This window comes from Bubalus bubalis, chromosome 2 (assembly GCF_019923935.1).
Source record: "Bubalus bubalis isolate 160015118507 breed Murrah chromosome 2, NDDB_SH_1, whole genome shotgun sequence".
Classification (NCBI taxonomy): Eukaryota; Metazoa; Chordata; class Mammalia; order Artiodactyla; family Bovidae; genus Bubalus; species Bubalus bubalis.
Window position 1 is genome coordinate 81,182,784 of NC_059158.1, and position 13,365 is coordinate 81,196,148.

The 13,365-nt window shown below is 37.2% G+C and overlaps 1 protein-coding gene across 1 annotated transcript in view; it reads right to left on the minus strand.

Moving 5' to 3' along the window:
* Positions 1-12,995, minus strand: part of XIRP2 (xin actin binding repeat containing 2) — a 73,795-nt gene extending 60,800 nt beyond the window's left edge. The window contains exon 1 of the mRNA XM_025275631.3: positions 12,827-12,995. The gene's annotated coding sequence lies outside the window, so the exon portion shown is untranslated. The remainder of the gene's footprint in view (positions 1-12,826) is intronic.
* Between the last annotated feature and the right edge of the window lie 370 nt (positions 12,996-13,365).

Genomic DNA, 13,365 nt, shown 5'->3' on the forward strand with positions numbered 1-13,365 from the left:
TTGGAAAAATTTCATGCAAAGCTAGTTCATGTGTACTGAACTATTTTATTTAGTTTCAAGTATGCTGTTGTGTTGGAGAAGACTCTTTAGAGTCCCTTGGACTGCAAGGAGATCCAACCAGTCCATTCTGAAGGAGATCAGCCCTGGGATTTCTTTGGAGGGAATGATGCTAAAGCTGAAACTCCAGTACTTTGGCCACCTCATGTGAAGAGTTGACTCATTGGAAAAGACTCTGATGCTGGGAGGGATTGGGGGCAAGAAGAGAAGGGGACGACAGAGGATGAGATGGCTGGATGGCATCACTGACTCGATGGACACGAGTCTCAGTGAACTCTGGGAGTTGGTGATGGACAGGGAGGCCTGGCGTGCTGCGATTCATGGGGTCGCAAAGAGTCGGACACGACTGAGCGACTGATCTGATCTGATCTGATGCTGTTGTCACTTAACAGATCAAAAATAAGCAATAGTAATAAAATGCAGATGAACCTTTAATCATCTGAAGCTTTGAAAAATATCTTCCCAGTATGCCTACCTTTAAAACAAGCTTGGGCAGAGTAAGAAACTTATTTTCTACTTAAATCAGTCTATGCTAGCTGCAATCTGGAAAAGCCAGACATTTCCAGATCCATTTTTAGGAATTCCTCAATTCTTCATCCTCTAAATTTCCCCTCTCCATTATGGTTAGCATCTGAGATTTATTCTGACAGAGGGCATTAAAAGAAAGCCTGAATCATTCAGTTCTGATTCTCACTGACTTAGACAATTGATGATGTGGCAGCTTCTCTCCTACTGACCATACTTTTCCTTTGAAAAACAAAATGCATTTATTTCAGTCTGCTTTTTGTCTTAGAGAAATTCAGTCTCTGAATTTACACAAACTCTTTTCAATGACCTTAAGTAAGTCTTTGTTTAAAATGCTTTCTCTGCCTAAGTCCACAAATTACAGCATACTTTGATATGGTTTTCTTTTGAACTGAATGGCTAATAGACTTCATCAAAGAAAGGAAACCTCACAAACTCCACACAGTTTCCTTACCGAACATTATTTGGAAAGGCTAAGCAATCAAGGAGAAAAGTGAAAATGCTTAAGTAATGCAACATTTTGCTTGCTAAATAACAGACTCCTCTGGAAGTAAATTCACTCTTTCAGAGCAGTGATATACTAGAAAAATTCTACCTAAAGAAACAAACACATTCCAAACAATGTGATCTGTAATCATTTAAATGTTTCCTGGGTAGGAAAATAAAATTGTGAATGTTAAGCAGAAATAATAAGAATCCATCCAGTCTATGGGGTTGCAAATAGTCGGACACAACTGAGCGACTAAGCACAGCTCTTACCAAAGTTCTAGGTTCTCCTAATATGCGATAAAATGAAAGGTAATCAGCACTTGTCAAACGTTTGTACTGGCATGACTCTTTTCTGATTATTGTCCCCATAATTGCAAAGGACTCTTGATAATACTGTATACATTTTGAACAGTCTTTTAATTTAGAACAAGGATGTTTATAAATTAAAACTATAATAATTTAAATTACGTCAAAACTGCATCAGCCAGGTGCTGGGTTACTGTCCCTGTCACCATTAACATGCCCTAAATACCCTTTGCATATCAACACAGCCTGTAATTTCAAAAGAAAGAGATGATGTCAGTTTCCTAATGATATCCTGGTCCTAGAACAGTCCAAAGAGTGGAAGTAATTTAATAGTCTTCCCTGCTTAAGATACACATGGGACACATAGTCAGTCAGTCTCATCATCCCTTAATTTATTTATAGCTACTATCCTTGAAAATTTGGCATTGGCATTTGTTTCTTTTCTCTCAGATTCAAAACCTAATCCTATCAGGCCCCATAAGTGGTGGAACTCAGTTTATGCTGCCTATTTCACTCCTGTTTTTAAAGGGCGAAATGTAAAAATCAGTCTCTAAATGTTATTCGGATTGAAACTTGCTCTTGTCTATGCACAATGAGACAGTAACATCTGTGAACAATGAATTTAATTAAAGCTTGCAAACAAAAGTTTTGATAGACCACTCAGGTGTGGTGGTAGGTAAGGGGAGGAAAGTTGTTGGGGGGTGGGTGGGAAAGAAATGTAAAAAGGAATTAAAATTATATATTGTGCTTCTTTGTAAGATTCCACATGAAGCTAGGCTTTCACAGCTTTCAAACAGAATCACTTTCCAAGACCTACTCCCATTAGGCACCAAAGAACCTTAGGCAGCTGGACAAATCACTTCAACTTAGTGTAACCTTCCACTGTTTTAAGACAACTTACCTGAAAAGGAACTCAGACTATAAAGTTAAGTATCTCCTTGTTTATTTTTAAAGATTATTTAAAAATCTAGACACTTAACTACAGCTACAGATGGGAACTAACAATCACTAGCCAGGGACTCAGCCTCAGTCTCCATCTCTTAAGTCTTCTAGTAGCATACATCACCATGCTTACCATTATTTCAGTCAAAGAATCTCTCAGTCTAATCAGTTTACAAAGTGGTCACACCCACAATGTGAATGTGAAAGTCTGGTTATCAAACAGTGGCCAGAAATGATCCCCATGGGCCTTTATATGGGGATAGGAGAAATACAATCCATTTGTAAGAATGGTATTCTTGTGCTTTTCCTAACAATGAGTGCCAGAGCCTCTCCTAAAATTTTTTTTTGTTTTTGGAAGAACTGGTTATATGCAATTTTTATTATTACGAGGAACTAAAATTCCTAGATTGCCAAGAAGCAAACTGACAGTTGAGATGAATATGGCCAGCTTCATAGGTATTTAACATATAACATTATAACTTGCCCAGTAAGCATTTATTGAATGAGTTTGCCTTGCAATAATACTGCAAAATTCAATGCACATCTTTTTACAGTTCCTGTTGACATATTTTAATTTTTCTCTTGTAGTTCTTTTTAAAGAGTAGAAAACAAGTTCCAAATTCTGTAACAGAAGTTATTTAAGCAGAGCAGTGATGTGAAATTTGGGATTAGAGCTTCCAGGAGGGAGGAGAAATAAACTTCTTGCCTGTGAACCTGTGAGTGTCCCACAATGAAATCCAGCTCATCTCCCAAAATGCTCAGCAAGACACCACATGAGCAGGTGAAAATTAAAACTGCATAAAATCGTGTGTTCGGAAAATGAAACAAGTCAACTTTGGGCTTTTTGCCCAGTTTCATTTCTGTCAGAAATTCTCTTGTTATTACCTATCTGCAGAAAGAAATTAGAAAAGTGTTATAGCTAAAAAATTTCAGATACATTCATATCTCCATCACAGTTTGGTCCAGAAGAAAACAGCTAGCTTCCTTATTCCAGTGGGTAAGTACAAGACTACAGATAGAACATGCAAGTACTAATACACACACATACACACACACACACACACACACACACACACACACACACTTTTCTTTGGGGGACTATTTAATCACAAGTAGTATCCTGTTTGCTTTATGAGATCGAGGAGGAAGACCTCCCGAGGTTTTCAGACTGTCCCAGTGCAGCTCTGAGTTGGAAACCTGCCAAGGAAAACATATGGGGCAGAAATCCCCAGGCCCCATTCACCAGCCATACAGGACCTGAGGAAAACATCATGAAACTCTCTGAGCCTAACATTTGCTATTACATGAAGTATCTAAGGAGAAGGAATTTAAAATGTTGATGCTTTGCAGCACTCTCAGCAGTGTGCTTTATAAAATCTTAAAACTGAGTGTGGAGTTGGTGAGTAGCTTAGACCAGACAGAAGTAATACTCATCTATCGTGACCAGTCTCCTGAAACACACACACACACACACACACACACACACACACACACACACAATTCTTGACACTCAATCATGTACATTTTTCAGGGTTCCATCCCCAGTCTTGTGTTTTTGTCTTACCACACACATTCTATTAGCTCTCAGTTTCATCCATATTATATCAATGTATATCTCTAGTAACTATTTAAGACTTAATCTTAACCTTGACATACTTTTGAAAATTCAATGTGACTTTTAAAAAGAATATTACTCGCAAACTTCTTTTCATTTTCAAATTTTCCAGTTGTATATTACAATGGAGAACATCTGGGATTGTCAGGAATAATGGTGAATGTGACATGCAGTCAATTAAAAGTGAATAAAATGATTGTTGGGTATTAGTATATATGCAAAACCATAAACCTTTAAATAAATAAATAAATATATATATATATACACACACACATACACACACACACACACAACCTGGGAATGGGGGCAAATATATCAGATGATGAGGAAAACGTTGAACTGGCTTCTGATAAGGTATATTTAGCTCAATAATGTGGGGACAAATGAAATGGGAGATCAATGGAACCTCTAATCTTGCAGCTGACAATGGGCCCAGGCTGAGTGGGCATTGGGTCTGGCATGGGTCCTTTAAGCTTTAGCCCCATGCCTGAAGCCTAGAGTCAGGAGTGCTTAACGCCAGGCCACCAAAACTCCTGAACTGTTCTTGGCCTCGGTTGAAATGTGTGCCCTAATCCATCCTAGGTTCCATCCTGTCTTGTTCTTAGTTTTCCTTATTTCTGACCTTGTGATTTATTTTTCTGTTTATAGCTTAGCTTCATCCATCAAACCTGATACATTGTACCATTTCACTGGCTCATAAACTTTTGCTTTCTCTTCCATTACTGGATTCCTCTTGGCCTTTTCTGCTTTAGATTCTCCTGATGAACAGGTGCCCAGAGCTGCATCTTTCAATGCTTTCCTCCCAAGTAAGAGTTCTCCCTCCATCTTTACTCAGACACTGAGTGGATTCAAAATACAGAGAGATGAGGCAAAAGAGCAGAGGGGCTGATGGGCAGGATGTGTTGAGGATGGGAACACTATGCTGTGGGTCAAGAAGGTTAGTTGCAGCTAAAAGAAAAAAGACTGTGAACTAAGAGTATTTTGAGACTTAAGAACTAAGTCAAAGTAATGAAGAGGTCCCATGTGTGGCTATGAGCAGCTCCATCAGAAAGGAGACAGACTCATTATGGCTGAAGTGGTTCAAGAGTTCAGTTTCTTGAAGTAATATGATATTGATATCACTGAAGATAACCAAAAAGTTATTAGTTTCAAGTGTTGGAATGATTATAATAGAAAAATGATATTTAATAGCTTTCTACAACTCCAAAGAGGACAGAAATTTAATTTGAGCTCAAGAGTGCACCCTTGAAAAGGAAGGGTGCCTTGAACAAGAGAACAACCTATTAAATCGGGTAAATAATTTTCTCTCTTAAAAATGTTTTTATTTAGTATGGTGTTATTTTGAATTTTCAGTATCTAGGATAACTTGGTACTTTAAATTCTTAAGTTGTTCTCTGGGAAACACATAAATGTTATTATATTAACCCCATATATTAGACAGTAATAATAATTATAATAATAATAGCAAAAACTTATGTAACACTGTATACCAGGCACTGTTGTTTTAGTCATTTTACAAATATGAATTTATTTAATCCTCAAAACAGTAATCTGTGAGATAGATTCTATTAGTATCTCCATTTTCAGATGAGGAAATAGGCACAGAGATGGATTAAGTAATTTGCCCAGGATCAACCAGTTGGTTAGGTTTAAGAGCCAGAATTCAAACCCATACTGTCTTGTTTCAAAGTCTGTGCTCAACTAGTCAGAGTTTACGTGACACAGCATTTTCTGGTTTCCTAGTAAAGTGTTTGGAGAAGGCAATGGCACCCCACTCCAGTACTCTTGCCTGGAAAATCCCATGGATGGAGGAGCCTGGTGGGCTGCACTCCATGGGGTCGCGAAGAGTCGGACACGACTCAGCGACTTCACTTTCACTTTTCACTTTCATGCATTGGAGAAGGAAATGGCAACCCACTCCAGTGTCTTGCCTGGAGAATCCCAGGGACAGGGGAGCCTGGTGGGCTGCTGTCTATGGGGTCGCACAGAGTTGGACACGACTGAAGTGACTTAGCAGCAGCAGTAAAGTGTTGTGTGGGTTTCCTTTGAGATCTCTTCTGGCTCTAGAAGGTGATGTTCTTGTGATTTTTGATAAACTAAGGACACTCCATAAATCTTAAGGATAGTGATAGTGCTAAGGTTAAGTAATATATTCCACAGGTCTTTAAGAGAAATGAAACAAAAAAGAAGGAAGGAGAAAGGGAGAGAGAGAGAGAGAGAACAATGCATATCATTTCTGAAATCTTTCTAATATTGAAAAATTTTCAAAAAATTTTCTAATTTCAAAATATAAAGATGATTATCAACAACAAAATTTTATATATCAACTCCTAGAACTCCTTTTATACAGTTATCTATGGGAGAATAATCTTATAGAAAATGTTTATTATTGTTATAGTTTTTGTAAAAATATAGCTTTGTACTTTATCAGTACAAATGTTTACAAAACGGAAGTTTTTAAAGCAATGTTACACAAAAGGTAAAGTGTCACTATAGATGATATTGTGGTTATTGGTTATTGTTCAAAGACTACTCATTTTTTTTTTGAACATCTAAATGGACTTTGAGAACATAAAATAAAGGGAAAACAATATGGAGACATAGGTAACACAGTGCCTTGTGTATAATGATGTATACATATACATGTGCTCAGTTGCTTGGTCGTGTCTGACTCTTTGCAACCTCATGGGCTATAGCCCACCAGGCTTCTCTGTCCATGGGCCTTTCCAGGCAAGAATTCTGGAGTGGGTTGCCATTTCCTCACCCAGGGGATATTCATGACTCAGGGATCAAACTCACACCAGCAGGTGGGTTCTTTACCACTAAGCCACTGGGGAGGACCATACAGATACATACACATATATATATATAAACATATATACACATACGTGTATATACATGATCATAATGGAACACAAATTAAAAGAGATGGTAACCGTATAACAAAATGACATTGTAGAGAAGCTGGGATCAGTTGGGTTGAAATGATGAATTAAAAGAAAAGCAGTGAAAATTGAAATTTGAGGTAATTTGTTGCTTCTAGTTAAAGGGTGGACTATTAGAAACTTGGAGAAGGAAATGGCAACCCACTCCAGTACTCTTGCCTGGAGAATCCTGTGGATGGAGGACCCTGGTGGGCTGCCGTCTATGGGGTTGCACAGAGTCGGACACGACTGAAGCGACTTACCATGCATGCATAGCATTAGAAACTATAAATTGTAGTTTTGAGCCAACAATTGAAATAACTGAACTAGATCTTTACAGGAAAAAAAAAAAAAAAAGATTGCAACTTAAATACAAACACATGGCTTCCTTTCAAATTTCATTTCTCTGATACTTTATAGAATTAAACTTGTGATTGTTGCCCAACTCTGGATGACAAAAGGATGATGAATCCTGAAATTATTCCCATTCCAGAATGAGTCAGTGACTGAAGCACACATGCATAATACAGTTATATTCCTCAAAATAAATACTTTTGAGTCCTCTGAGATCCAGAGGGCTAGTACAGTTTCCACTGAAGAAGTCAGGGCTGTAAAACAAGGTTCTGTTCTTACTCTGAGCACTCTGGGTGGCACAGAGGACAGAGGGAGTGACCAAGCGGCTGATCGCCACCCACTGCTCTTCCTTTGGCACCTCTAAATAATGTGAATGAACTCATTTTATTTTTGTCTCTTTCCAGGATTTTCCAACTTGATAATAAGACGCTTGTGTTGACAATAAAAAACTCTAACTTATATGACAAATAAATTAAAAGCTGATCCTTAGCTTTACAAAAAGATTTCTCCCTGTTTTGCTGGAACACTTATTTACTGTAGTTACTTCTGAAGTCTAATTACTTGACAAAAGGGCTTAGTGGTTAGATAAGATAAAGCTGAATTCTTGTTATGACTGTATGGACTGAAAACAGTCAACAACAACAGAGATAGTGATAAATCACCTGTGGATTTTAATGCAATCCAGTGCAGTCCATGGGGTCGCTAGAGTCGTACACGACTGAGCGACTTTACTTTCAGTTTTCACTTTCATGCAGTGGGGAAATGTGACTCTGCTGCTGCTGCTGCTAAGTCACTTCAGTCATGTCCGACTCTGTGCGACTCCATAGACGGCAGCCCATCAGGCTCCCCCATCCCTGGGATTCTCCAGGCAAGAACACTGGAGTGGGTTGCCATTTCCGTCTCCAACGCATGAAAGTGAAAACTGAAAGTGAAGTTGCTCAGTCGTGTCCGACTCCTAGTGACCCCATGGACTGCAGCCTACCAGGCTCCTCCATCCATGGGATTTGCCAGGCAAGAGTACTGGAGTGGGGTGCCATTGCCTTCTCCAAATGTGACTCTACTCATCAAAATTTCATATATATAGCTTTTATATGAAATTTTGATGAGTAGAGTCACATTTGGAGAAGGCAATGGCACCCCACTCCAGTAAAATAAAATAAAATTAAAAAAAAAAAAATAAAAAAAAATAAAAACACCAAAAAAAAAAAAATTTCATATATATAGCTTTTAAAAAAAACCCCACCACTTAATAAAGTGAGATCTGCCTACACCTTACTTCAGTGGAATTAACTTCTTATGAATTAAGTAAGAAAATAAAGTAATTATCTGAACATTATTTTATATTTATAGCTCCTGTTTGTGAAAGTTTACATGAAAAGCATTGACATGTTTTGAAACCATTTATAACACTGGAGTTGGCTTTTAAAATTAACGGTGATGTGATTTTTTTTTTTTTTTTCTTTTAGCTTTTCTATGTTGCTGACTACCAAGTAGATACACTTAGAAACACATACGCTGATGTATTCAGATTTGGGAGGAATTGGGTCTTTGACAAACAAAAATTTCCTAAAATAAATTATTTTAGTATTATATTCATTTTAAGTCATATGTATGCCTGGAGCAATTTGGCAATTATTTATTTTTGAACAGCCAGACATATCTAAAGTGTTCAGCTCATCAGGCAACAGGATATATCCTGAATGCAATTAGAAAAATGCAGAAGACACAAACCTACTTGAAGGTCTGCCAAAAAGAACAGTGAAAAATGATGTGTCCAATGACGAAGTGATGGTGGAGGGCGGGGGACATGGGGCGGAAGTGCTGGGGAAGAGGGGAAGAGTTCATCTAGCACAGATGACAAGCAAACTTAGATGATTAGTAAAGTTAAAAAATAAACCAAGGACCATTTATTAAGTTGTCAATAAATATGTGGATCAGGTCTCCTTTTCCATAATTTACCCTAAATTTGAGAGAAATATGAAATGAAAAATGAAAAGAAAAATAATAACCTGGGACAAAAAGACTTTATCATGTACTTTGAAATGTATTCCAAGTCGTGGGGGTGGAGTGATGGTTGCACGAAGCTTTGCAGAATAAAATACAGTCAAGAGAGTAGGTTTCTACTTCTCTCTGCCTAAATCTTGTAAGTTACTAATTAATGTTCTGTGCCTCAGTTTTCTTATCTAGAACTTAAAAGTGTTAAGTCAAATGAGTCAGTGGGGTTCTTTGTGTTATCTATGTGACAAATTCCTTTTATCCTTTGTGACATTTTAAGAAGTACAGCCACTCTACCAGGAATTTGGATTACCTATTGCACTGCTCACCACCAGATTATTTTTACGCCATCATTTAGGCCCATGGAGTCCCAGGAGTCATTAAATATAGCCATGCCGTCATTTGTTATATCCAACTGACACAAATAACGCATTGAATTTGCTGACTTTCAACTCTTTTAAGAAAGCAAAATCTTTGTTCTTTACATTGACTGTCTGATTGTCACTGTTCTTTGTGCTTTTCTTGACTATAATGTACAAATAGAAAAATACTCAGGTTAGTTAAATTTGCAAAAGAAAGATTTCAGTGATTAGGAAAATAAATACTATGAATATTTCACTCTGGAATTCATAGGTAGCACTTCACAGAGGAGTAATATTGTGGGACATATGTGAAAAAAAAAAAAAAATTTGGCCTGATTCCCTGATTCCTGGCATAGTGCTCCTAAAACTCTTGGAATTTGATGGTGTCTTTGGTATGCGAGCTAATGAGGTAACTCCTGGCTTCATGTTGGTTGTGGGGGGGAAATATAGATAGTTTCAGGACAGGGTTTGCCTTCAGAAAAACCAACTGAGTAATTAGAGAGTTGGAATATTCAGCTCTACTTTCTACTTTAAGAAAGGGGGAGAGGGATTAGGCATTGAATCCTATTACCAATGGCCATGATTCAGCCAATTTCCCCATATAATGAAATCTCAATTCTAAACAACAGCATTTAGTGAGCTGGTGGACACGTTGATTGATGGTCAGCCCAGAGAGGGCATGGAAGTTCTGTGCACCATCGCCACACAAACACATTACTCTATGAATCTCTTCCATTTGACTGTTCTTGAGTTGTAACCCAAGTTAGAGGCTAAAGTGGGGTCAACCTGTGGGTTCTGCTCTAACTCTGGAAGTTAGTATGAGTATTGAATCGTTGTACACCCAGTTGCTATCAGAGAATTGGAGAACTGGTTGGTGTTAGAAAATATCAGTCATTTGGTATCAGGGAAGAAAACCAACAATATCATATCTTACACAGTCACATGAAGACCATTTACCTAGGGGAATTCCCTGGTGGTCCAGGGCAGGGGGTGTGGGTTTAACACCTGGTCGGGAGTTAAAATCCTACATGTCTCACAGCCAAAAAAACACAAAACATAAAACAGAAGCAATATTGTAACAAATTCAATAAAGACTTAAAAAAATGGCCCACATTTAAAAAAAACTTAAAAAAAAGATTGAATAAATCAGTGTTCTCAAAGAGCTATTCCTGAATCAGAAAAGTCTGAAGTTAACTACACTCTGCAAAGGATGAAACTGTAATTTGAATGAGCAAGTGGTTGTTTCAGAAACAGGAAAAAACAAATTACAATTTAATTAAATTTCAAAGTGTAACTTGAATGCTTTTAAAGAGGAGGTGGAAAACAAAAAGGACAACATATTGTCAATTAAGTACTGTTCCCCACAGATTGTTCAATCAGCAGTCTTGAAATTATACTGCTAGGCACTTATTAAGTTGCTGCCCTGGTCTATAAATTACTGAATTTAGACATGACTTTGAGCTAACAAATAAGTGTTACAAAATGGTCTCTTACTGCCCAGCGTTGTATATGTACATGAGGAAGAAAGAGAGGAGAGAGATGGAGAGAAAGTGAGAGAAGAACCAAGTATCAATTCCCTGTTCCAAGGTTATCACAGGATTCCAACCCCAAATTGTCTCATCGTAAGTAATAGTCTACCAGAAAAATAAAAAAGAATACTAATGTGCAGAAGCTTTTCAATTGTGGTAAATGTGAGAGGCAAAATGCTTGACTAGCAGACAGCTATCCATGGTAAACAACAATAAATTATATATGAACTTTGTGGTCTTTTTACCCAAAAGTCAACTTGAAGAAAGAGATCCAACACTCTCTCCCTCTGTAATCACTGAAGACTTGAGGCTCACCTGACATTTTCTAAAGTGATGCTCTCTGTGATCATTAAACAGTGCCTCTTTTTATTTTTCAGGTGGTTGCAGGCAGTTGTATCAAAGATGCCCCAGTACTTCATGCAGAAACATTCATGCCAAACTCCAGACTACATTTTCCCCAAACAGCTGGCACTTTGCCATATTGTAGACATTTGAAATGCTGACTGACTTTAAAAAAAAGGTCTAGTTGTTTGTTTATATATTAACAGTTAAAAAGTCAAAGATTAGGCAGAGAAGTAGAGAAATACTTAAGCATAGAATTCAAGACCTTCCCATTTTTGATCCGGTATTTTTGCCTAAAACTCAATGGTAATAGATTCTAAAACTCAAAATAGGTGCTCTTTCATATTAAAATTCATGGCTCTGAAGGTAGCTGAGGTAAATATTTTACTCGTCCTTTGGCACTCTGTACATAAAATTTTAAAATAATTCAAACCAACACCAACATGTCAGTGAGCAAATAGAGCTTTGATAAAAATAAAATATCTTTCAGTTCAGCACCAGCTAGCTAAATTTAAACCCTGTATTATGTAATCTTAAAGTGTCCTTGCTTTTAGTTGGTGTCTTAATTTAAGAGAATCTGTTATAATGTCTCTTCCAAATCACTTTAGTTTCTAACATTCTAAACATTTAAGGCACAACAGGACCAAATTAAGGTGTTCACAGGCAACTGGAGACAGAAAAAATTCATTTGAAACAGTATATAGGGCATGCTACTTTTAAAGTAAAATCTGTCTTCTCTCTTTAAGTTTGTAGTTACTATAATTAGGGCTGGCAGATCTGACTGGCTGTGCTTTTCTTAATTCTGGAAAACATGTAAGAACCTGATTCTTTAATCCTTACTCCAGTAATACTCCCAGAGGAGATGAGACTGTGGCTGGGGCAAGAAGTACAAAATCAAACTAAGGCTGGATAAAGAATACATTTCATACATTTCCCTGAGTAAGCTGCAACAGTTGAGAATATTTTAAGTTCTCTTTTTCCCTCAGCAAATTTTAAGAAATATAGTTTAGAGTTTTAAACATATTCATTGTATAGATTATCAATTTATGCTCATAAAAGATGAACTAATTTTTTCAGTTTTCTCTTTTAGCTATAACCTGAAGTATAACTTCCACTCATGTCTATTTATCAAATTTGGCTTATTATTCTTTAATACTAAAAATAAAAAAGGACTAACTATTGATCTGTAAAGAGATTAATAGATGAAGCCCTAAATTTAATAATCTGAAGTAATGCTAAATATTGTCATAAAAACAAAATCTGACTGAATATTTCCTCTGCTAACAAGTACAGTTTGACCTGTGGTCTTCATTGATCTTAAGCAATCAGTAAGAATATATTACAGCTATGGAAGTAGACATTTATCAATGGCAACATAACACATACCTTCTGCAATATTTAGACTTAACCCCAAGTTCGTGGAAATATCATATATCTTTACAGTTCTTCACAGGCTAGTTTCCTCCTTTGTACAGCAAATTTCCCAGTCCCCTGAAAGCAATCGGTGGAGTGGAGGCCAGCTCCACTGAAGGGTCTATCAAGCAAGTAGATGGGACGGCTGAATTTATTTTAGCCCTGCGTCTAAAGGATGTAACTTAGCACCTATTTTTAGGAACTGAGCTCTGTATAGGTGGAGCCTGAGTCAACTACTCTTTTCAGAAGTGTGTCTCTGAGGGCACTCTGCCTCGTAGTTCCTCAGTAATGTATGCATGGTATTAACACATGTGCAGTCAATCAAACCTCCTTCTGCAGCCAGGACCATCAAGCCAACTCTCCACTTGGCGAACAAAGTCTAAAAAATAACCAGCACCGATGAGGGAAAGGACTGACAGTCTTTGAATTAGTTTCATTTGTTTTAATAATTTCAACCTTTTAAGAGTCAAGAATCTGAAAATAAAGCATAGAGGAAATGTTCCAATTTATTA